This window comes from Mobula birostris, chromosome 10 (assembly GCF_030028105.1).
Source record: "Mobula birostris isolate sMobBir1 chromosome 10, sMobBir1.hap1, whole genome shotgun sequence".
Classification (NCBI taxonomy): Eukaryota; Metazoa; Chordata; class Chondrichthyes; order Myliobatiformes; family Myliobatidae; genus Mobula; species Mobula birostris.
Window position 1 is genome coordinate 67,638,380 of NC_092379.1, and position 24,798 is coordinate 67,663,177.

The following is a 24,798-nucleotide window of genomic DNA, read 5'->3' on the forward strand; positions in this document are numbered from 1 at the left end:
AAGATGGGGAAGGATTTGAAGAATGCTTCTAGCATCAGTTGATAGACCAGTAATTTGAAAGACAAAGGGGTGGCGTCATAGCCCTGAAAACAATGGGTAGTAGAAGAAGGAGGCGGAACCATGAGGGAGCTGGGGGAGGGGGTAGAGAGAAATGGGGATAGTGAAGAGAGGGGGAGGGAATTACCAGAAGTTGGAGAATTCTATGTTCATACCAAGGGGCTGGAGACTAGCTAGACGATATATGAGGTGTTGCTCCTTCAACCTGAGTTTAGCCTCATCATGGCAGTAGAGGAGGCCATGTATGCACATATCTGAATGGGAGTGGGAAGCAGAGTTGAAGTGGCTGGCTACCGGGAGATCCTGTCTGTTGGGGCGGACGGAGTGGAGGTGCTCGACGAAACGGTCCCCCAAACTGCGTCGGGTTTCACCGATGTAGAGGAGGCCACACCGGGAGCATCAGATGCAGTAGATGACCCCAACAGACTCACAAGTGAAGTATTGCCTCACCTGGAAGGACTGTTTGGGGCCCTGAATGGTGGCAAGAGATGAGGTGTAGGGACAGGTGTAGCACTTATGCTTACAGGGATAAGTGCCGGGTGGGAGATCAGAGGGGACGGACGTGTGGATAAGGGAGTCGCGGAGGGACTAATCCCTGCGGAAAGCAGAGAGGGGTGGAGAGGGAAAGATGTGCTTAGTGGTAGGGTCCTGTTGAAGGTGGCGGAAGTTGCGGAGGATAATGTGCTGGATCCGGAGGCTGGTGGGGTGGTAGGTGAGGACAAGGGGAACTCTTTCCCTGTTGTGGTGGCGGAAGGATGGGGTGAGGGCCGAAGTGCGTGAAATGGAGAAGATGCGGGTGAGGGCATCATTGATGACGGTAGAAGGGAAACCACGATCCTTAAAGAAAGAGGACATTTGAGATGTCCTGGAACGGAAAGCCTCATCCTCGGAGCCGATGCGGCGGAGACGGAGGAACTGGGAATAGGGAATGGCATTTTTGCATGTGGCGGGGTGGTATAGTCCTTCGTCTATCACCCATTGTTTTCAGGGCTTGACGTCAATGCTTCCCCTCCCCCACCCCTTTGTCTTTCAAATTAGTGGTCTATCAACTGACGCTACAAGCATTCTTCAAATCCTTCCCCATCTTTCATTCTTCAGTCCTGACGAAGGGTTCCGGCCCGAAATGTCGACTCATCGTTTCTGACTGAGGCTGCCTGACCTGCTGAGTTCATCCAGCGTACTGAAAGTGTTCCTTTGAATAAATAAAGGGAGTTTCAGGAAACGAGAGCTGAAGCAAATCACGATTCAGAATGACCCAGGGTGTTGCAAACAAAACATCAGTTTATTGCAAACCGCCCAGAAAACAAGTGAGGGAAACAAGTTCCGGTTTGCATTTAGTTCACTTCCCCAGCCTGTCTGACTATTCCCGGCACTGAATGAGATGTCATCACACGACCGCTTAACACAAGGTACAGAAAGACTAACAAAATCATCTGACCGGCAGACATTGTGGAGAAGGTGTGGGGGCCCAGGCATTTGCGGGCTTGTCTCAAGTTTCCATATGCCTATGCAGAGATAGACATAGTTCACAGTGGCTGGCTGTGTCTTTCCGAGGACAGTGGCCACAGAAGCTGCTGGAGCCATCTGGCAGAGTGTTGCCGACGTTTCAAGCATGGCGTTGCTTAAGATGTTATTTAAGAGAGAAACAAAACATATTTGAGGAGAAATTTCGGAGATGTCGCTAAAGTGGAAAGTGAGAAGTTGTTGCACAAAACAGAGATGTGTAAAACCAGAATGCATGGGTTTGTTGTGAAAAGCATGGTTTAGATGGAGAGAATCTGATGTCATGGGAAGGGGGTTGTTGGTAGTCCCGCAAAGGATAGTTGCTTTTCTAATTCCAGTAAGGATGGTTCTTATCCGGATAAGCATTGGATTGCCAAAGCATAGAATTCGTTGTGACTCCGGGTTCCTGGACGCCCTCCCTAATGGTAGCAATGAGAAGAGAGTGTGTCCTGGGTGTTAATAGATGCGGCATTTTTTGAGGCATCTTTCATTGAAGATGTTGTGGAAGCTTGTAGCTACGATGGAGCTGACCGAGTTCGCGACGTTCTGCAGTTAATGTTGAATCTGTCCGGACCAGTTAAAATTCTCTCCACGGTGCAACATTGCCTCACTTATCAATGCTCTGACTTAGTTTAGTATTTTAACATGTGTTTAGTATTCTATTATTTTCTGCAAAGACAGGATAGAAATTCATCAAATCAGCTTTTTATTTTAATTTATTTGCAATTTCACTGACATTTGTTTTCGAGAGAATTAATGTCTTTCTGTGCATTGATGGGAGTTTGAACGAAAAATGTTATTTTTCCCAGAGTCTTGGGCTTTCCATTGAGGCAGTAAGGAGGAACTTTACAGTGCAAGGGTTTCTGTCATTTCACTTCAACGTGTGACTGGTTTATGATGATGTTTGAGAATCCAACAGACAATTTTGACCATTTCCATTCACCCTCAGTTCTCTGTTTCCTGAGCTTCATGATAGGTTCTTCTTCCTTGGGACATTGATAAGGAAGCACGACTGCCCGCACAATCTTTCTACAGGTTGAGGTGAGTCAATGCGGTTGTATGTTTTCAAGTTGCTTGCAGGACACCAACACATTAAGGGTGATTGGGTGATATGCCTCAGAATCTTGGATATGTCTGGCATTTTAAAAAATACACATCTCACTCTCTGTCCTCTCCCCTAGAAGCAGAAAAATCACACACGAAAAGACAAAAAAGGCTCCCTGAGCGTCGATTCAAGCCCTGTCATCACCAAATCGCAATCAGACCAGCCAACAAGAGAGACAGAGATCAGAAATGGGAGGGTCGAGCTCCAGGTAGGTCAGAAATTACGCATATTGTTTCTTCCCTGCTCTCCTGCATGAACAAAACCTGCCAGAGCAGAAGCCGTACAGTGCTCAGCTTTTTCTTTAGAACAGGATAGATCTGGCTCTCTCGCAGATTACATCTCCTTTATTTGTTTTTGAGCTGTGGGTATTAACATCAAGAACAACAGTTATTACAAGTTCTTAACAGTCTTGAGCATGTGGCTGGGACCTGCCTTCTTGAAAAGCTGCATTCTTGATAACTCTGATGCCACCTTGGGGCTGGATGATGATATCATCATGGCAGACCTGGTGGCATTAAAGCAGTAATGATAACTTCCCTCGTAAGCATGGTGCATGACCGAGATGAAGGTACATGAGGAAATGTTATCTCACACTAAAGCCCTGGTCCATTCATTTAGTGGACATTTTGTTGTAGAATAACATAAACAGGCAACATCATTAAATCTTGCAAGTGGCATTCACTTCATCCTCTGTGTGGTACTGGTGAAAAGTGTGGCTGTTTTGGGTAGCATATGGTGCACCCGTCCAACGTCTTGAGTGCTGCTGAAGCTTGATTCATGATAGGAAAGTGAGGGGTAAATCCTGCATACATATGACTGCTGCCTCACAGGAGTAGAAGGTCTTTGGGGTGTGAAGAGGTAAGCCACTCACTGGTGGATACCATACCTCCTCTTGCAGCCACCATTTTCATTTTTCTGGTCTTGTCATATACTTGATCTGTGAGGAATTAGAAATGATACTGTTTTTGAGTGGTTAGATTCTCCTTCTTTGGAGATTTTTCAGTCTGTTTTTCAGCTGAATGACTGTTAACACTGTTTTGATTATCCCATATCTGAATATTTCCTATCTCTTTCATATCTCAGTAATGAAGAAAGTTATCTTTCTTTTAAAGGGGAAATGAGGCAGTGGCTTGGAGGGGGCGAGAGTAGCTGGGGAATGATAATGGCAGTGACCCAGAGGGCTGATGAGACAGCCATGGATTATGCAGAACGTAAATACCGAGTGTACGAGGAGTATTCTGGGTTGGACAACCCAGGGTGGGATGACCAAGTCTTCCTAAAAATGCTGAAGGAAGGCCTGAGCTCAGCCCACCAGGAAGTTTTAGATTTAGGCATAACGGTGGCGTCCAACTACACTGCGATAGTTTTGTGGGCCAGTGAGATAGACCAAAGAAAAGGCAAGAGAAATCTTGAAGTGGGTATAGTGGATGCAGCTGCTGTGATGTCCTGGCGAGTTTGTTTTGCTTGCCAGCAGCCAGGGCACCTAGCAAATGACTGCTGGACCAGGTATAAGACAGAGAAGGAGTTGATATGCTACAGCTGTGGCCTATCGGGACATGGCTGGAGACAGTGTCCAAAGGGGAGGGGGAAACCCAGGTGAAGGTCACAGCAGACACCCAGTCTCTCACCCCATCAGCAACCAGTCTGACTGTCAATCAGTTCAAAGAGTTAGTAACGGCGCCTCTTAGGGCAAAAAAAGATGTGGCAGCGGGCTTCACTGCCGGCGCTGGTGACTCATGGATGTACACAACGACATTGCTAGGGGGACGGCAATGCAATATGTTAGTGGACACAGGGACATCAGTATCGATAACAGATTTACCCTTACCAACAACCGGACAGGCCAGTTATATCAGGGGTGTAGGAGGGAAAACAGTAAAAGCAGAAAGAAGCGAGTCGCAAATACTAGAAATCGGGGAAGTGCGGCTTCCAGTGTATTCTTGGGTATGTCCAAATAATGAGGGCACAATCCTTGGAATAGACATCCTAAGGGAAGCAGGAACTGTTATAGATTCAGGAAAGGGAGAAATAATATGGACGAGTCAGGGCAGTGAACGCATACAACCAACAGAATACACAACCTGCCTAGCATAGTCGCAGCTGCCCCGATCATCAGAGACTGCAGCCCGGGTGGGGTCCATGGGTTACCTTGTCAGCAGTTCCCAGCAGTGTGGGCTACAGACAAGCAAGATTGTGGTCGAGTAGAGGTAAACCCAGTTAAAATAGAGGAGGGTCTGTATAAACCCCATAAGCAGGACCCTATACAAACTGACACACTGACCGCTGTTCAGGGTATAGTGAAGGAACAAAAACACCAAGGGATACTCAGAGCGACTGCGGCCACTCCAGAACATAAAGTTTTCCCATTTCCTCCGAGGGCAGATGTTGCTGCTGTTACGTACCCCGTAACTGGGTTGCCAAACCAGCAGAAATGGACCACTTAGTTGGAGTCTGGATTACTGGAACTAAGAAAGTTTTATTAAAGAAATAAGTAACACAGTACTCTAATAGTAAAGATATAAATGCAACAGGTTAGCAATGAATAAACACAGAACTAGGATATTAGGATCAATCAAGCTCTATCGCAATCTAGGGGTAAAATGATCAGTCTCAAGTGATACAGAGTTCAGTTCAGTTTCAGTTCGCAGTAATCGCCGTCGTGCCGTTGGGGAGAGAGAGAACGAATGCTGATATTCAAATCGGATTCAACAGACCTTTGATATTCCTCGCAGTTAGCTTTCGACGCGAGCCCTTTGTAATGTCTTCTGAGGTCACCGACTGTGACCCCTCCATTCCAGATACAATCGTTCTTCTGCAGTGAACCCGGCACTCAGGCAAGGGTGGACACACACACCAGGTTCCCGCCGATCGTACCGTCTCACCCTGTGCGTCTATGGCTGGTCCCGCGACCAGACCTCCAAAACTCCCACCAACTTGTGGGGGCACACCGCACTTCCAGGGTCTCGTTATCTTGTGGTGTCGTGGTGTGTCTCTTGCCTTAGTGAACCTGTTCCTTTTATTCCTGTGCTGGGGTATTGCCTGTCCATCAAACTTCAAACAGTTCAGGTTCAAAGCAACCGGTCTCTGACAATACTCGGAACTGTGTCTCCTTTTCGTTAATCCCTCTCGTCTCTCTCTTACTAGCATTTTGAATGTTCCCCCCATTTGTCTCTCGCTTATCTCTCTTATCGGCAACTTCTGATAACTTGGTCATACTGCGAATAAAGCAGCAGGGAACAAGAAGCAAATGAAATTGCAAGTGTGCAGGAGGAAATGACAGAAGCCAGCTTAGTAAAATGATATGAAGAGGTAGAGGCAGAAGAGAAGGGAAACTGGAGGAGGAAAGGAGCAAAGGAGGGATCAGATGGGTGCTGGACAACCGGGGAGGAAAGAGTCATGGTGGCCCCACGGTGGACAAATACTACTAAAGTTGTATCATGGGATGATGCATCAGGGAAGGCAGAGCATGATCACAACCCTCCGGCAGGACTGGGGGTGGCCAGGGATGGGAGGGGATGTTCAGAAATTCTGCCGCCGTTGTATCATTTGTGCCCAGCATAACCCTGGTAAAGGGTTGGCAAATCAGCCTCGGCCGAGGGGACCCTGGGAAACCATCCAGATAGACTTCACAGGGCCCCTGCCAAAAAGCAGGGGGAAAAGCTACTGTCTAGTAATTATGGATCACTTCACTCGGTAGGTAGAGACTTTCCCAACAAGGGACTGCACCGCCCGTACCGCTGCATGGATCCTAGTTCAAGAAATCCTCCCAAGGTGGGGAACCCCAGTTCAGGTGGATTCAGATCAGGGAGCACATTTCACGGGGAAAGTGATGAAGGAAATGTGCCAACTACTAGGGATTCGACAACGGTTTGTCACGTATCCAGTGACGGGGATAAAGAAACCAGCAGAGATGGAAACCACTTTGCAGTCTCATATTGCTATGAACTACTAATATTTATTAGTAACTACGCAATACGGTAATATAAATGTAGATAAATCAAATAGGTTAGCAATGATTATATATAAAAGTAAGTGTGGAATATATATGGATGAAAACCAAGTTTCTTTAAGACTAGGGGTAAAAAGATATAGTCTTACGACATTGAGTAAAGTTCAGTTCAGTTCAGTTCGTGGTATTGAGTTGAGTAGTGATAGAGAGAGAGAGAGAGAGTGAGTGAGTTGAGTCTTCAGGTGAGCTGATGCTGTCGATCTTCTCCTCGTCCTCCGAAATCCTTTTCACCGACTGTGACTTTAACCAAGGGGACTGATTTTCCTGTGGTGGAGCTATCACCCAGGCGAGGGTGGACACATAGACAACTCCCCACCAGTCAACCCCTTCTTCAGCGATAGAATAGCAATTTGGATCGATCCGCCTGATCGATCCTCCAATACCCACTTTCTCTGCGGGCACAACAATGCTCATTCAGTCTTCAGATCACGTGTCCTGAGGTCTGTATCATCTGACCTCTCATTTATTTCACCAGGCTGAGCATCACCTGTCATTCAAAGAGTCCCTCCTTCCTTTGTCTGTAAAGGAGTGCAGAAGCAGGCAACAAGTCCTTGAAGAAATATCAACAATCTGCCTTTGGTCACCATAGCAACCTTCGAGCTGCTCAGTGCTGTCTCCAACTCCAAACTCAGTAGAAATCCAAAGTTACTACCAATGCCTTAAAGTGACAGTCCAACTGTTCATCTTCGTCTCTCTCTCTCCTTTCCAAACAAACCATCAATGATGAATGTCTCTCTCTGTCTCTCTTCAAACAGTTAATAGGGGCACTCCTGGATCCCCTCACGTTCCCCTTCCTCAGGGAAAAAAAAATTGTCAAAGACGATTTTTTAAAAAATGTCCATCACAGGGTTTTAAACAATACAGGGAAAAAACATCAGATGACAAAGCAAAAATGGTTACAGGTTTCAACTTAACATCGAGATAAGCAATCAGTATTGATGTTATCAGTACCTTTTACATATTGATTACCAAATCAAATTCCTGCAATACTTGACTCCAATTTAACAACCTCCTATTTTTATCCTTCATTTTATTTAAAAACACCAGCGGATTGTGATCTGTGTAAATCATAAGAGATCTTTGGGCAGGACAAGTATAAACTTCAAAATGTTGTAAGGCCAGAATAAGTGCCAATAACTCCTTCTCAACAGTTGAGTAATTTTTCTGGTGTACATTAAATTTCATTGAGAAATAAGCTACTGAGTGTTCAATATCATCTGCACCCTTCTGTAACAGTACTGCCCCAGCAGCTTCATCATTAGCATCCGTGGCGATTGAGAACGGTTTCGAGAAATCCGGTGCTTTGAGCACAGGACGATAACACAGGATGGTTTTCAGATGTTCAAATGCCTCCTGGCAAAGGTCACTCCATTCAAATCTTTCACTCTTCCCTAGAAGTTTTATTGGGGGAAAGCGATGTCAGCAAAGTTCTTACATAACCTTCTATAATACCCAACCATTCCTAAAACCCTTCTTAAAGCTTTCTTGCCAGTTGGAACAGGAACTTCAGCAATAGCTTGAAGCTTGGCCTGTACAGAAGCCAGCTGGCCTTGGCCCACCACATACCCCAGATATGTGAATGTGGCATGGCCAAACTCACTTTTAGCGAGGTTCTCCGTAAGATTGGCCTTAGAAAGTCTGTCAAACCGTTTTTTACAGCTGCAATATGTTCTTCCCATGTGTCATTCCAGACCACTAAGTCATTGATATGAACTCCTGTGCTTTCTAACCCTCCAGTCACAGAATTGATTATTCTTTGAAATGTTTCTAGAGGATTCTTCATCCCGAAGTGTAAAACATTGTATTCATACAGTCTAGACAGTGTCACAAATGCTGATATCTCTTTAACCCTCTCTGTTAAAGGAACTCCCCGGTATCCTTTTAACAAGTCAATCTTAATAAGGTATTTAGCCTTCCCCACTCTATCAATACAGTCATCCATTCTCTTTCTTTGTTCTTTCTTGTTTCTAATTCCTTCTTTACCCATTTTACTTTTCTCAAAGTTCACTCTGTGAAGATGCCATTTCATAGGCTGGGCTAAATTCATAACGATGTCATTCACTGCACCTGTGCACCATTTCAAAACAACAATTAGCCCTTTTACTTGTTTTTTCGGTTTTGGGTCCAACTGGTGGACCTTATCAGTAATATTTTACAAAACAATGGAATTCTGACATTTTGGTGAGTCCAGATTCAGTGAGTAAACATGTTTTTCCATTCCATTATCAGATTTCACAATTCCATTTTGTTCTACGACAATTCTCCCAGCTGTAATTCCAGTAAACAAATGTCTTATTTTGACTCGACCATTTTGTAAACTTTCCTTGGCAAAGTCACAAAGCTTGCTAAATCCCTTCCAAAGTTCTGTGAGTAGGGTCAAAGGTCCTTTTGGCCTGTAACTGAACACAGGTTCCAACAAATTGCCCTTCACTGCCTTCTGAATCGAATCTCCACCACTAAATAGGAAGAGGGGAACCCCCTCATTCCCATTTTTCTCAATTCTCACACAATGACGTCCACCTAAAGGCACACTGTAAGCCATGTTTAAAATTTCAGCCTTGTAACCTTTCAAAACCACCACGTGACTTGCAGGCACAGTGGCTGGTCTCCACCTCCTTATCAACACCTCATCTTTAAGGTAACATCCCACTGACTCCCTCTCTGAACCTCCTCTCCTGTGAGAGCCATCTCCCTTAAAGCCACCATTCCAGAATCTCGCTTCTGTTCCTCGATAAAATTCTTTCTCAACAAAGACAAACCTTCTTATACACCTTACCCCTATCAATTGTACTACCCTCTAAGTCCCGCTGAAATCTAGAAGGTAGAAAAGTCTGTGACACATCATAAGAATTTAAACCTTTGGTCTTGCTATAGGCCTCAGCAGCAGCTTTGCTCATGAGCTGAATTGCTGAAACACTCTTATCTTGTAGAGCTGTCAACATGCCTCCATTGTTTATTAAACTCAGTACCATCATCAGGCTGATGAGAATATGAAAGAGGCCAAACAATCTCTTTATCCACTTTCTCCGACCTTCACTACGCCTTGCTCTCATAGCAACTTCCGTCACATTACACTGAGTAACAGCATGAACTTGCAGGTGCTCATTTCCAAATGTCCAAACAAAATCTAACAAACTAGCGCATCCTGTCTCAGCAGGCCTTTGTACTGCAAGCAGGGTCAAAGGTCGCGCAACCAATCCAACCTTTTCCATCACTTTATCCAAAAGTCCAGGAACAGCACTTTTCCCATTATTTCCAGCAACATTGACCTCACCAGCTTTTAAAACACGGTCTACTACAAATGACTGCGAATCCTCACATTCCACTGGTACCAAGGTTAACCCCTTACTCACTGAACCAAGATCATCTGACACAAAAGGACTGCATTCCCTTTCAACCAAGTCAGACACCTCAGACTTCAACTGAGTTTCAACACAAGGTTCAGTACCCTGTGAATACACAGGTACTTCAACAACCTGAACATAGGCAATCGGGACAACTGCCTCTTCTGGGCTGTCATCACTTGTCCCAGTTTCAAATTCAAGGTCATCTTGAACCTCCCAGCTACTCTCTGGGAAACTGTCATCTGGAGTTAACTCAACCTCGTGGGTTAAAACTTCTTCGTCTGTTTTCTCAACAAACCCCCTCAGGGTAGGGGCATCCTCTGCCACTGGATAGGCCCCGACCTCATCAGGAACACAACTTCACAAAACTAGCCCTTCCGAGCTGTAAAAATCATTAGGGTCTGACTCTAAACCTCTTTGCTGCAACCTCTCCCTTTTAAACTGTTTCTGTCTTTCTGCCACGTGATCCTCACATTGCCATTTCGCCCTCTCGAGCTGTCTCTGTTTTTCTGCCTCTTTAGCCTCATGGACCCTCTGTTTTTCTGCCTCTCTGGCCTCTCTCTCGAGCTGTTTTAATCTCAATTCATGCTCCCTTCTTAATATTTCCAACAGGAGCTGAAGCTCATCCTCAGTAGGTTCAGCTTCCACGAACACCTCTAACGCCTCCTCATCAAATGTTCCCTTATCTATATAATACTCAACTATTTTCCTTTGAATTTCTACCTTATTCACACCCTTCTTTACCTCAATTCTCAATTCTTTAGCAATGTCCCACAACTCATACTTTTTAGCAAACTTCAAAGTCACCAGGTCTGGTGATTTCAGAAAGTCTCTGCTGTTTTTCCACACAACCAAATCAAAGGGAATTTTCCCCAGTCAATCAAACCAGCCTCCCGACCAATTGGTTCATCTCACGGACGCAGGCCCCAATTCATGTCATGTACCCCGTGACGGGGATAAAGAAACCAGCAGAGATGGAAACCACTTTGCAGTCTTGTATTCCTATAAACTACTAATATTTATTAGTAACTACGCAATACGGTAATATAAATGTAGATAAATCAAACAGGTTAGCAATGATTATAAAAGTAAGTGTGGAATATTTATGTATGAAAACCAAGCTTCTTTAAGTCTAGGGGTAAAAAGATACAGTCTTACGATGTTGAGTAAAGTTCAGTTCATTTCAGTTCGTGGTATTTAGCTGAGTAGTGATGGAGAGAGAGTGAGTTGAGTCTTCAGGTGAGCTGATGCCGTCGATCTTCTCGTCGTCCTCCGAGAGCCAGGGGAAAAGAGATAGTCCTTCCAGAGCCCGGCAACCAAGTTATGGTGAGGGTGCTGCCGGAAAGGCCAGGGTTTGCCCCCAAGTGGACAGGACCACAGATGGTATTCTTAACCAATGATACGTGTGCCTGTGTGCAGACTCGGCGAGGCAGCCAGTGGAAACACTGGACTCAGGTTAAAGCATACCACTCACCCTCTTGTTGCTCCCACAGATAGAGTGGGGAACCAAGTGTACCCAGTAACCATGTAATTACAGAGAACCTAAAGGAGGAACACCAGCCGTCCATTCCAGACCTGACCACAGCTGAGGAAAACATACCTGGAGAAAATGCAAGGGCAGAAAACGCTGAGAGCGTGGCAGAAGACACTGAGAACGTGTTGGAAAACTATGAATAGCCTGCTGTAGTGAGATGATAATGGTACTCTGTAAGAAGGCTGGTTGCTGAAGGTAGATGATTAATTTTATAGCATAGTATAGAAAATTATTGGAAAATAGATGGAGAGCGATTTTTAAGTTAAAGCAGAGATGGCAAGTTCCACCACTTCGATGGCATTTCAGACTGCACACGGCATCTGAAAGCAGTTACCCCAAGTCTGAGGAGCTGGGCCCTTTTCAGCACTTGGGACAGTGATCGACCGGACCGTTTGAAAGAGGGTGTCACCAGGGAGAGGTCCTTGCAGACATTTACGTAGACCAACCCTTCCCTGTACATCGATGAGAGAGCCTGTGGGTGCTCCTGGAAGGAGAGTTTCAGCGACGAGAGGATATAAGGGCTGAAGACAAAAGAATGTGTTTGAGCTGCAGTCAGCCCGCAAGGAAGGGGCCGACAGGCACACGAAAGGAGTCGCGTTTTCTAAAGACTTGGAACGGCCTCTCTGCTTAACATTTGGTAGGTAGCGATTAGGGAATGCTAGGATAGATATTGAGGCACACAAAATTGGGGCGGGGGGTGGATTTCGAGACAGGGCATTTTGCTGCCCTATTTGAGTAATCCTTCTAGGTTGGCCTTTCCTGGTACAAATGTATTATTTTTGTCCAGGATGGCCGAGAGGAGGGACTGTTAGAGCGATTTTAGGTCTGTCTGTCTAGGTACCATACCCGATGCGGACTTTGATGACCATGGTTTTCCATATAGATCTATCCTTCGTTTTTTGGATGACTTCCAGTTCCTTGATGTGTAGCCACCTGGCTAGGCTTTTGATGTACGTAAGCCGAGGTCTTCCTCTAGGTTTGCCCCACTCAATCTTTCCAGAGAGTATGAGTTTTTCTAGTTTTCTAGCATGATGTGTCCCGGAAATCAGAGTTGTCTTTCTCTTATTGTTGGTATGAGTGATCGAACTGCTTGGGCTCTTCTGAGAACTTCTTCATTTGATGTGTGTGTGGTCCATGATATTTTTAACATTCTCCTGTAGAACCATAATTCAGCTGCTTCTAGTCCCTTTTCCATTGCTGGAGAAATGGTCCAGCATTCACTTCCATAAGTCAGGATAGAATATATGTAGCACTGCAGTATTCTGTTTTTAGTGTACATGCTCATCTTTCTGTCTGTTAATATGGTCTTCATTTTTTGGAAAGCTTCTTTCGCCATTGCTATTCTGTATTTGATATCTGTGTCGCACCTACCATTACTTGTTATAAGGCTGCCAAGATATCTGAATTTCTTGACTTGTTTGATGTTTGTATTTCCGATCTTGATCACACATTGTGGGATGTTTGTCTTTCTAGAGATGACCATGCTTTCTGTCTTTCTGGTGTTGATTGAGAGGCCTCTGCAATTACTTTCTGCTGCCACTATAGTGAGTAGTTCATGAGGTTTTGTTTCTGAGTCAGCTATTAGTGCGATGTCATCAGCATATCTGATGTTATTTATATTATTTCTTCCAATTGTCAATCCTCTGATGTCTTTGATACTTCTCAAGATATTTTCACTATACAAGTTGAATAAGTCTGGCGAAAAGACATAACCTTGCCTGACTCTTCTCATGATATTCACATGCTCACTCACTTCTCCTTCCATTCCGATTTTGGGTAGATGATTCATTTACACTTAAATGGCTTGGCCACCAGTCTTCTGTTTGACAAAGTACTGCGGATTGAGTTCACAACAACGCATTTCATAAAAACTGTGAATACCAGACGCTGCTGACGCCGTAGTTTGACCAGATGCTGTAGTTTCGAAGACAGGGTTATCTATACTTTATAAATATGAATTGTCCTCCATGTTAGCACGTAAAATACCAAATAAATGTATTGTGGATTTAACTTGCATTCCGAAAGGCTGTGAACACCAACCCAGATATGTGGGCATCAGAAAGAAAGGATGAAGTCAGAAGTATGATGTTTTGTATGTAGCTTTAAAAGAAAGCATTGTCTATACTTTGTAAATAGAGATTGCCCTTTGTGTTTAGCAAATAAATATCGAGCCTACATTGGGCTAGCAGACCTTTTCCACCAAAGCGTCGCCGTCCGTATGATGCCTGCTGTAACACATACAAAGTGCTGGTAAACACAGTAGGCCAGGCAGCATCTATAGGAAGAAATACAGTTGACGCTTCGGGCCAAGACCCTTCATCAAGACTAACTGTTCTTTCACACCACAACAGGGAAGGCAAATGCAATGTTAGCATTCATTTTGAGAGGACAAGAATATACAACCAGGGATGTAATGCCGAGGCTTTATGAGGCATTGGTGAAGCTTCTCGGTGTATTGTGAGCAGCTTTAGAAACATAGAATACATAGAAAATAGGTGCAGGAGTAGGCCATTCGGCCCTTCGAGCCTGCACTGCCTTTTATTATGATCATGGCTGATCATCCAACTCAGAACCCTGCCCCAGCCTTCCCTCCATACCCCCTGACTCCCGTAGCCACAAGGGCCATATCTAACTCCCTCTTAAATATAGCCAATGAACTGGCCTCAACTGTTTCCTGTCGCAGAGAATTCCACAGATTCACCACTCTCTGTGTGAAGAAGTTTTTCCTAATCTCGGTCCTAAAAGGCTTCCCCTCTATCCTCAAACTGTGACCCCTCGTTCTGGACTTCCCCAACACCGGGAACAATCTTCCTGCATCTAGCCTGTCCAATCCCTTTAGGATCTTATACGTTTCAATCAGATCCCCCCTCAATCTTCTAAATTCCAACGAGTACAAGCCCAGTTCATCCAGTCTTTCTTCATATGAAAGTCCTGCCATCCCAGGAATCAATCTGGTGAACCTTCTTTGTACTCCCTCTAAGGCAAGGATGTCTTTCCTCAGATTAGCGGACCAAAACTGCACACAATACTCCAGGTGTGGTCTCAGCAAGGCCTTGTACAACTGCAGTAGTACCTCCCTGCTCCTGTACTCGAATCCTCTTGCTATAAATGCCAGCATACCATTCGTCTTTTTCACCGCCTGCTGTACCTGCATGCCCACTTTCAATGACTGGTGTATAATGACACCCAGGTCACGTTGCACCTCCCCTTTTCCTAATCGGCCACCATTCAGATAATAATCTGTTTTCCTATTTTTGCCACCAAAGTGGATAACTTCACATTTATCCACATTAAATTGCATCTGCCATGAATTTGCCCACTCACCCAACCTATCCAAGTCACCCTGCATCCTCTTAGCATCCTCCTCACAGCTAACACTGCCACCCAGCTTCGTGTCATCCACAAACTTGGAGATGCTGCATTTAATTCCCTCATCCAAGTCATTAATATATATTGTAAACAACTGGGGTCCCAGCACTGAGCCTTGTGGTACCCCACTAGTCACCGCCTGCCATTCTGAAAAGGTCCCGTTTATTCCCACTCTTTGCTTCCTGTCTGCTAACCAACTCTCCACCCACACCAATACCTTACCCCCAATACCATGTGCTTTAAGTTTGCACACTAATCTCCTGTGTGGGACCTTGTCAAAAGCCTTCTGAAAATCCAAATATACCACATCCACTGGTTCTCCCCTATCCACTCTACTAGTTACATCCTCAAAAAATTCTATGAGATTCGTCAGACATGATTTTCCTTTCACAAATCCATGCTGACTTTGTCCGATCATTTCACCGCTTTCCAAATGTGCTGTTATCACATCCTTGATAACTGACTCCAGCAGTTTCCCCACCACCGACGTTAGGCTAACCGGTCTATAATTCCCCGGTTTCTCTCTCCCTCCTTTTTTAAAAAGTGGGGTTACATTAGCCACCCTCCAATCCTCAGGAACTAGTCCAGAATCTAACGAGTTTTGAAAAATTATCACTTATGCATCCACTATTTCTTGGGCTACTTCCTTAAGCACTCTGGGATGCAGACCATCTGGCCCTGGGGATTTATCTGTCTTCAATCCCTTCAACTTACCTAACACCACTTCCCTACTAACATGTATTTCGCTCAGTTCCTTCATCTCACTGGACCCTCTGTCCCCTACTATTTCTGGAAGATTATTTATGTCCTCCTTAGTGAAGACAGAACCAAAGTAATTATTCAATTGGTCTGCCATGTCCTTGCTCCCCATAATCAATTCACCTGTTTCTGTCTGCACGGGACCTACATTTGTCTTTACCAGTCTTATCCTTTTTACATATCTATAAAAGCTTTTATAGTCCGTTTTTATGTTCCCTGCCAGTTTTCTCTCATAATCTTTTTTCCCCTTCCTAATTAAGCCCTTTGTCCTCCTCTGCTGAACTCTGAATTTCTCCCAGTCCTCAGGTGAGCCACTTTCTCTGGCTAATTTGTATGCTTCTTCTTTGGAATTGATACTATCCCTAATTTCTCTTGTCAGCCACGGGTGCACTACCTTCCTTGATTTATTCTTTTGCCAAACTGGGATGAACAATTGTTGTAGTTCATCCATGCAACCTTTAAATGCTTGCCATTGCATATCCACTGTCAATCTTTTAAGTGTCATTTGCCAGTCTATCTTAGCTAATTCACGTCTCATACCTTCAAAGTTACCCCTCTTTAAGTTCAGAACCTTTGTTTCTGAATTAACTATGTCACTCTCCATCTTAATGAAGAATTCCACCATATTATGGTCACTCTTACCCAAGGGGCCTCTCACGACAAGATTGCTAATTAACCCTTCCTCATTGCTCAAAACCCAGTCCAGAATAGCCTGCTCTCTAGTTGGTTCCTTGACATGTTGGTTCAAATACCATCCAGCATACATTCCAAGAAATCCTCTTCCTCAGCACCTTTACCAATTTGGTTCACCCAATCTACGTGTAGATTGAAGTCACCCATTATAAATGCTGTTCCTTTATTGCACACATTTCTAATTTCCTGTTTAATACCATCTCCGACCTCACTACTACTGTCAGGTGGCCTGTACACAACTCCCACCAGCGTCTTCTGCCCCTTAGTGTTACGCAGCTCTACCCATATCGATTCCACATCTTCCCGGCTTATGTCCTTCCTTTCTATTGCGTTAATCTCTTCTTTAACCAGCAACGCCACCCCACATCCCCTTCCTTCATGTCTATCCCTCCTGAATATTGAATATCCCTGAACGTTGAGCTCCCATCCCTGGTCACCCTGGAGCCATGTCTCTGTGATCCCAACTATGTCATAATCATTAATAACAATCTGCACTTTCAATTCATCCACCTTATTACGAATGCTCCTTGCATTGACACACAAAGCCTTCAGGCGCTCTTTTACAACTCTCTTAGCCCTTATACAATTATGCTGAAAAGTGGCCCTTTTTAATGCTTGCCCTGGATTTGTCGGCCTGCCACTTTTACTTTTCTCCATAGTACTTTTTGCTTCTACCCTCACTTTACACCCCTCTGTCTCTCTGCACTGGTTCCCATCCCCCTGTTGTGAACTAACCTCCTCACGCCTAGCCTCTTTAATTTGATTCCCACCCCCCAACCATTAAAGTCACCTCAGTAGCCCCCGCTAATCTCCCTGCCAGGATATTGGTCCCCCTAGGATTCAAGTGCAACCCGTCCTTTTTGTACAGGTCACGCCTGCGCCAAAAGAGGTCCCAATGATCCAAAAACTTGAATCCCTGCCCCCTGCTCCAACCCCTCAGCCACGCATTTATCCTCCACCTCATCGCATTCCTACTCTCACTGTCGCGTGGCACAGGCAGTAATCCCGAGATTACTACCTTTGCGGTCCTTTTTCTCAACTCCCTTCCTAGCTCCCTATATTCTCCTTTCAGGACCTCATCCCTTTTCCTACCTATGTCATTGGTACCTATATGTACCACGACCTCTGGCTCCTCACCCTCCCACTTCAGGATATCTTGGACACGATCAGAAATATCCCGGACCCTGGCACCAGGGAGGCAAACTACCATCCGGGTCTCTGGACTGCGTCCACAGAATCGCCTATCTGACCCCCTTACTATCGAGTCCCCTATCACAACTGCCCTCCTCTTCCTTGCCCTACCCTTCTGAGCTACAGGGTCAGACTCTGTGCCGGAGGCACGGCCACTGTCGCTTCCCCCGGGTAAGCTGTCCCCCCCAACAGCACTCAAACAGGAGTACCTATTGTTAAGGGGCACAGCCACCGGGGTACTCCCTATTACCTGACTTTTCCCCTTCCCCATCCTAACCGTGACCCACTTGTCTGCCTCCCGTGGCCCCGGCGTGACCACCTGCCTGCAACTCCTCTCTATCACCTCCTTACTCTCCCTGACCAGACGAAGGTCATCGAGCTGCAGCTCCAGTTCCGTAACGCGGTCCCTTAGGAACTGCATCTCGATGCACTTGGCGCAGATGTAGACGTCCGGGAGGCTTGGAGACTCCAGGGCCTCCCACATCCGACACCGAGAACAGCAAACTGCCCTCACACTCATACTGCCCCTCTCCTCAAATAACAACAGAAAATGAATACCAAACCTTCCTCGCCTGTTTCCGCCTAAGCCCGTTGAGCCGAAGTCCTTAAGTCTTCACTCTGCTCCCGGCTCACTCCGCCGCCCGCAAACTACGCTGCCCGCTCTATGAGGATCTGTTCCTTTTAAATCTGCCGCGCTGCACAGCCCGACGTCACACACCTGCGCATGTCCCTAATTTATGAAAGCATATGCGAACATTGGAGAGGGTTCCAAGAAGGTTCACAAGAATGATTCTGGGAATTAAATGATTATTGTATGAGGAGCGATTGATGGCTGTGGGTCTGTACTTGCTGGAATTTAGAAGAATGAGGGTGGATGTCATTGAAAACAATTGAATGTTGAATGGTCTAGATACAATAGATCTGGAGAGGATGTCTCCTGTGGTGGTAGGGTTTAGGCCAAAGGGCATAGTCTCAGAATAGAGGGACATTCATTTAAAATGTAGATGAAGAGAAATTTCTCTACGCAGAACGTGGTGAATCTGTGGAATTCATTGCCACGTGTGGCTGTGGAGGTCTGGTTATTGGGTGTATTTGAGGCAGAGCTTGATAGGTTCTTCATTAGTCAGGGTGTGGAAGTTTTGGGGAGAAGGCAGGAGAATGAAGTTGAGAGGAAATGGATCAGCCATGGTGAAATGGCAAAGCAGATTAGATGGCCTGATTCAGTTCCTGTCTTATGGTCTAATTATTCCCAAGATTTCCAGCCGTTGCTCATCTATTATCCCTGCTAGTGTTCCCTTCCAATGACCTTTGGCCAGCGACTATGTCATGCTTCTAAGTTCCCTTTATTGGTCTGTAATACTGATACATCCCATTTTATCTTCTCCCTCTCAAACTGCAGGGCGTATTCTATACTAGTATGATGAATGACACCCAAGGGTTCCTGTAATCAAATCATAACACAGAATTCAGAATTGCCTTTTCCCTCATGGGTTCGACCAGAAGATGTGTGAAAAAGACATCTTGCAGGCATTCTACCAATTCCTTCTGTTGGGCGCCCTACCAAATGGATTTTCCCATAAACCTGCATACTATAATCTCCCATGGCAATAACATTACCCTCTTTTCCATCTCCTATTGTAATTTGTACAGCACATCCTTGCTACCATTTGAAGGCCTATATAAATCTCCCATCAGGGTCTTTTTATAACCCTTGAAGTTGCCTAACTCTACCAACAAGTATTCCACATCTTCTCATCATAGGCTTTTCTTTTTAGTGATTTGATTTCATTTTTCCACTAGCAAAGCCAACCCAACCTCTCTGCCCAACTGTCTGTTTTTTTGATATGATGTTTGTCCTTGCATGTTCAGCTCTCAGCTGTGATCTTCCTTAAACCATGACCCAATGATACCCACATCATCATACCTGGCAATCTGTAACTGTTCTATGAGATCATCCACTTTATTAGATCTGTATTCATCACCCTTTTTTTCAATTTTTCAATTCACTTTATTTTCCATGAGGAACTTTGTTTGTGCAGTGGTAAGGACAACATCACAGAGCTTAAGAAACACAACACCACATTAGTTAAACACAATATAAAATACTCACAATATATGATAAAAACCAGGAATTACTGCATGTAATTTAAAATACAAATACACATAATGAAACTGACTGTTTTTACTGTCAAAGATGCTATGCATACTATGTATTCAAAATTGAGTGCTGAGGAGGTGATTGGAGAAAGGCACGAAACTGGATAAAGCTCTTCTGGTGTTGATGGCAGGGACCTGTAGCGGTGTCCTGATGGCATGAGAGTGTAGTATGTGTGAAGTGCGTGTGTAATGTCCTCTACCATCTGTTGAGTTTCTTTATCGTCTGTCTCTGATGGATGCTGCTGAGAGATTCTTGTTCCTGGCCAATGATTTTACTACTTACTCTGACAATTCTGTTGATGGGGCTGTGGTTGATCATGCTCATTGCTCCAAATCATGCCGTGATGTTGTAGGTTCACATTGATTCAATGAAGCATTTATGAAATGTCTGGAGAATCGATGGCTGGGCATGCAGATACCGCATCTTCCTACGGAACAGTTGGCACTTGGAGAGTATCAACCCACTATTGGTCTTAAAGGTGATTTTGTTATCTATAGTTGTGCCAAGGTATTACATTTTCCAATACACCCTTTCGACTGGCCACTTATTTCCAGGGTTGGGACAGTGTACTGTTGTTCTGATTTAACCTCACATTTTACTGGCTCAAGTGAAACAGCATAAGGAGATTTGCACTTTTCAATAGTTTCCCCTTTCCCCACACACCTCTCACTCTTGCCATTCCAAAGTCCAGTTTATATGGACTACACCACTAACCATGGGTATGCATTCTTCTTAGTGCCTACTGAAAGAGTGGGGTTCTTTTTTGTCACGCTCAGTGAAGGTTTAGCCTGGGATCAAAGACAGTTTTCATTATGTATAGGAAGAAGCTTTCATGTCCACAGTTGAACTAAATTGAAAGAGGTTTGAAGATAAAAATTTTCCTGGAAAAAATCAAAACTGGCCAAAGGTGTGCTTCTTGAGAGCCCCAAGATGTCAAGGACCATTGCTTTGTTGATGTTTTAATGTAGACAGGTTTGTTGGTCATTAGCTGTACTGAATTCGACACACCTGAGCAATGTTACATCTTGTTGGGTAGATGCCAGCATTTAAATAGTTAGTTATAGAGCACAGGATTCCTGTACTATATCCAGGAATTCACATAATCCCATAGCCTTTACGTTTAAGTACTGAATCTTCTGTTTGTTGGTATCACAGACTGAATTGAAATGTTTGGATCTGGGTTCTGTGGTGGCACAGACCTGGATATCGGACAACATGTTTGTGAATATTTCAGCCACATCTTTAGAACTCACAATATTGAGGATGGACATGTTCTTGGAAACTGTTCCTCTTCCTCCCCCACCTCCAAACTACTTAACTGTGCAACATAATTCAGAACTGAAACGAGATCATTGACTGTGATAGGGCTTATCAATGTTAGAAGCATGCCAGATCTTGTATAGGTGTACCACATTGGAGACAGAACGCATCATCTGCATAGAAACCTTTGATAACCTCTCCTCTTCTGCACCCCATCAGACGATTACTAGCATCCCTCACAATATAGTCATAGTCATACTTTATTGATCCCGGGGAAAATTGTTTTTTGTTACAGTTGCACCATAAATAATTAAATAGTAATAAAACCATAAATAGTTAAATAGTAATATGTAAATTATGCCAGGAAGTAAGTCCAGGACCAGCCTATTGGCTCAGGGTGTCTGACTCTCCAAGGGAGGAGTTGTAAAGTTTGATGGCCACAGGCAGGAATGACTTCCTATGACGCTCTGTGTTGCATTTCGGTGGAATGAGTCTCTGGCTGAATGTACTCCTGTGCCCAACCAGTACATTATGTAGTGGATGGGAGACATTGTCCAATATGGCATGCAACTTGGACAGCATCCTCTCTTCAGACACCACCGTCAGAGAGTCCAGTTCCATCCCCACAACATCACTGGCCTTACGAATGAGTTTGTTGATTCTGTTGGTGTCTGCTACCCTCAGCCTGCTACCCCAGCACACAACAGCAAACATAATCGCACTGGCCACCACAGACTCGTAGAACATCCTCAACATCGTCCGGCAGATGTTAAAGGACCTCAGTTTCCTCAGGAAATAGAGGCGGCTCTGACCCTTCTTGTAGACAGCCTCAGTGTTCTTTGATCAGTCCAGTTTATTGTCAATTCGTATCCCCAGGTATTTGTAATCCTCCACCATGTCCACACTGACCCCCTGGATGGAAACAGGGGTCACTGGTACCTTAGCTCTCCTCAGGTCTACCACCAGCTCCTTAGTCTTTTTCACATTAAGCTGCAGATAATTCTGCTCACACCATATGGCAAAGTTTCCTACCATAGCCCTGTACTCAGCCTCATCTCCCTTGCTGATGCATCCAACTATGGCAGAGTCATCCGAAAACTTCTGAAGATGACAAGACTCCATGCGGTAGTTGAAGTCCGAGGTGTAAACGGTGAAGAGAAAGGGAGACAAGACAGTCCCCTGTGGAGCCCCAGTGCTGCTGATCACTCTGTCGGACACACAGTGTTGCAAGTACACGTACTGTGGTCTGCTAGTCAGGTAATCAAGAATCCATGACACCAGGAAAGCATCCACCTGCATCGCTGTCAGCTTCTCCCCCAGAAGAGCAGGACGAATGGTGTTGAACGCACTGGAGAAGTCAAAAAACATGACCCTCACAGTGCTTGCTGGCTTGTCCAGGTGGGCGTAGACACGGTTCAGCGGGTAGACGATGGCATCCTCAACTCCTAGTCGGGGCTGGTAGGCGAACTGGAGGGGATCTAAGTGTGGCCTGACCATAGGCCGGAGCAGCTCCAGAACAAGTCTCTCCAGGGTCTTCATGATGTGGAAGGTCAATGCCACCGGTCTGTAGTCATTGAGGCCGCTGGGGCACGGCATCTTCGGCACAGGGACGAGGCAGGATGTCTTCCACAGCACAGGAACCCTCCGGAGCCTCAGGCTCAGGTTGAAGACATGGCGGAGTACTCCACATGGCTGAGGGGCACAGGCTTTGAGCACCCTGGTACTGACACCATCTGGTCCTGCAGCCTTGCTTGGGTTGAGACGTTGCAGCTGTCTTCTCACCTGTTCAGCTGTGAAGCCCACCATGGTGGTTTCGTGTGGGGAAAGGGTATAGTCATGAGAGCAGGGTGGGGGACTGTGAGGAGGGGTAGGAGGGGAGAGTGGAATATGTGTTGGTTGGGGGCCGACAACAATGACTCATGTGGGGGATGGGCAGGGGCCACGATGTCAAATCTGTTAAAGAACAGGTTGAGTTCGTTGGCCCTGTGTACACTGCCTTCAGATCCTCTGTTGCTAGTTTGCCGGAACCCAGTGATGGTCCTCATCCCATTCCAGACCTCTCTCATGTTGTTCTGCTGGAGTTTCCACTCAAGCTTCCTCCTGTACCTGTCTTTAGCCTCCCTGATCCTGGCTTTCAGGTCCCTCTGTATTGCCCTCAGCTCCTTCCTATTTCCATCTCTAAATGCCCTCTTTTTAGTGTTCAGGATGTCCTTAATATCCTTTGTTACCCATGGCTTGTTATTTGAATAACAAAGGACAGTTCTTGTCGGAACATTGCGGTCCACACAGAAGTTGATGTAATCAGTGATGCACTCTGTGAGCCCATCAATATCCTCTCCATGTGGCTCACAGAGTGCCTGCCAGTCTGTCACCTCAAAACAACCCTGGAGCGCCTCATAAGCCTCCTCCGACCATTTCCTCACTGTCCTCCAGGTTGCAGGTTTACTCTTCACCAGAGGCACGTAGCAGGGTTTTCGATGCACCAGGTTGTGATCTGACCTTCCCAATGGGGGGAGGGGAGAGGAGCTGTATGCATCCTTAACGTTAGCGTACATCAAATCCAGAGTCCTCTCCCCTCTGGTTGTACAGCTCACATACTGCATGAAGCTGGGCAGTGTTCTAGCCATGGTAACGTGGTTGAAGTCACCTGAGATGGTAATGAGGGCACTCAGTCGCTGAGTTTGTAATCTGACTATGACGGTGTAAATGATGTTACACGCCGACGTCAGGTTGGCAGAGGGAGGGATGTACACAACAATCACAATTGTATGCGAGATTTCCCTTGGCAAATAATATGGCCGGAGTCCAACAGCAAAAAGTTCAATGTCCGGGCTACAAACATGTTCCTTGATCGTAATATGACCAGGATTGCACCATCCGTTTACCAGAACCGCAAGTCCCCCTCCTTTACGCTTACTGCTCTCAGTGCAATATAGGGCTTCCTGTGCTCCAAATTTCCCTTCCATCAACTTCAGCTGCAAAATCAGTTCAGGGAGACAAAATTTCAGATAACCTTGTTCGACTGAGAGAGATGATATGGTGAAGCAACATGGATGAATAGAAACAGAATGGTAGAAGAATGTGAAGTTGCTGCTCTGTGGACAAACAGGCATTATAAACATGAGGTCTAATCTATGATTAGTTAAATCGATGGTGGTTAAGTGAAGTAAGAACATATTAACCGTCATTTAAACTTATGTACATTAGAATAACAAAGTCTGTATATTTAGCTGTTTGGTAGCAAATTGAAACAGCAAAAAGTGCTTTGACTATTACCAGGAAGGATTGACATGCAGACATTCTGTGAATGATGTGACATGCAATACAAATAGAAGTTGTTTCAGCTGAGAACTTTAATGGAACATATTTTCTTTCAGTGAACAGGTGGAAGAGACTGAGACCCCCTCATTCTTCACACAGGAAGAACTGAGCAAACTGACGTCTGATTTTGAAACAGGTGGGGTGGAAAAAGTTCAATCACTGATAGAGAAGAAAGTAACTGATCTGGACAAAACTGAGTTTAACATCGCAGTGACGGGAGAAACAGGTACAAGAAAATCCACCTTCATCAACGCAGTGATGAAGTGAGAGGACTTCGGAGCACTTATCCGGGAGCAGCTAAATCTGGGACTACAGGAACAACAATGGAGCCAACCGGATACTCACATCCCACTCTGCCCAATGTTCGCTAATGGGACCTGCCAGGGATTGGATCTACACTATTTACAGCAGCTATGTATCTCAAAGAAATGCAATTCAGAAATACAGTTTATTTATCATAACCTCTGTTTGTTGATTCAAAGAAAATGATGTGAA

At 45.1% G+C, this 24,798-nt stretch overlaps 1 long non-coding RNA gene across 1 annotated transcript; it reads left to right on the plus strand.

The window, feature by feature from the left end:
* Nucleotides 1-1,311: 1,311 nt before the first annotated feature.
* LOC140204525 (uncharacterized) lies at nucleotides 1,312-24,798 on the plus strand. The gene is made up of 4 exons (XR_011887662.1): nucleotides 1,312-1,466; nucleotides 2,510-2,601; nucleotides 2,742-2,873; nucleotides 24,360-24,798. It is a non-coding gene; the product is annotated as an uncharacterized lncRNA (long non-coding RNA).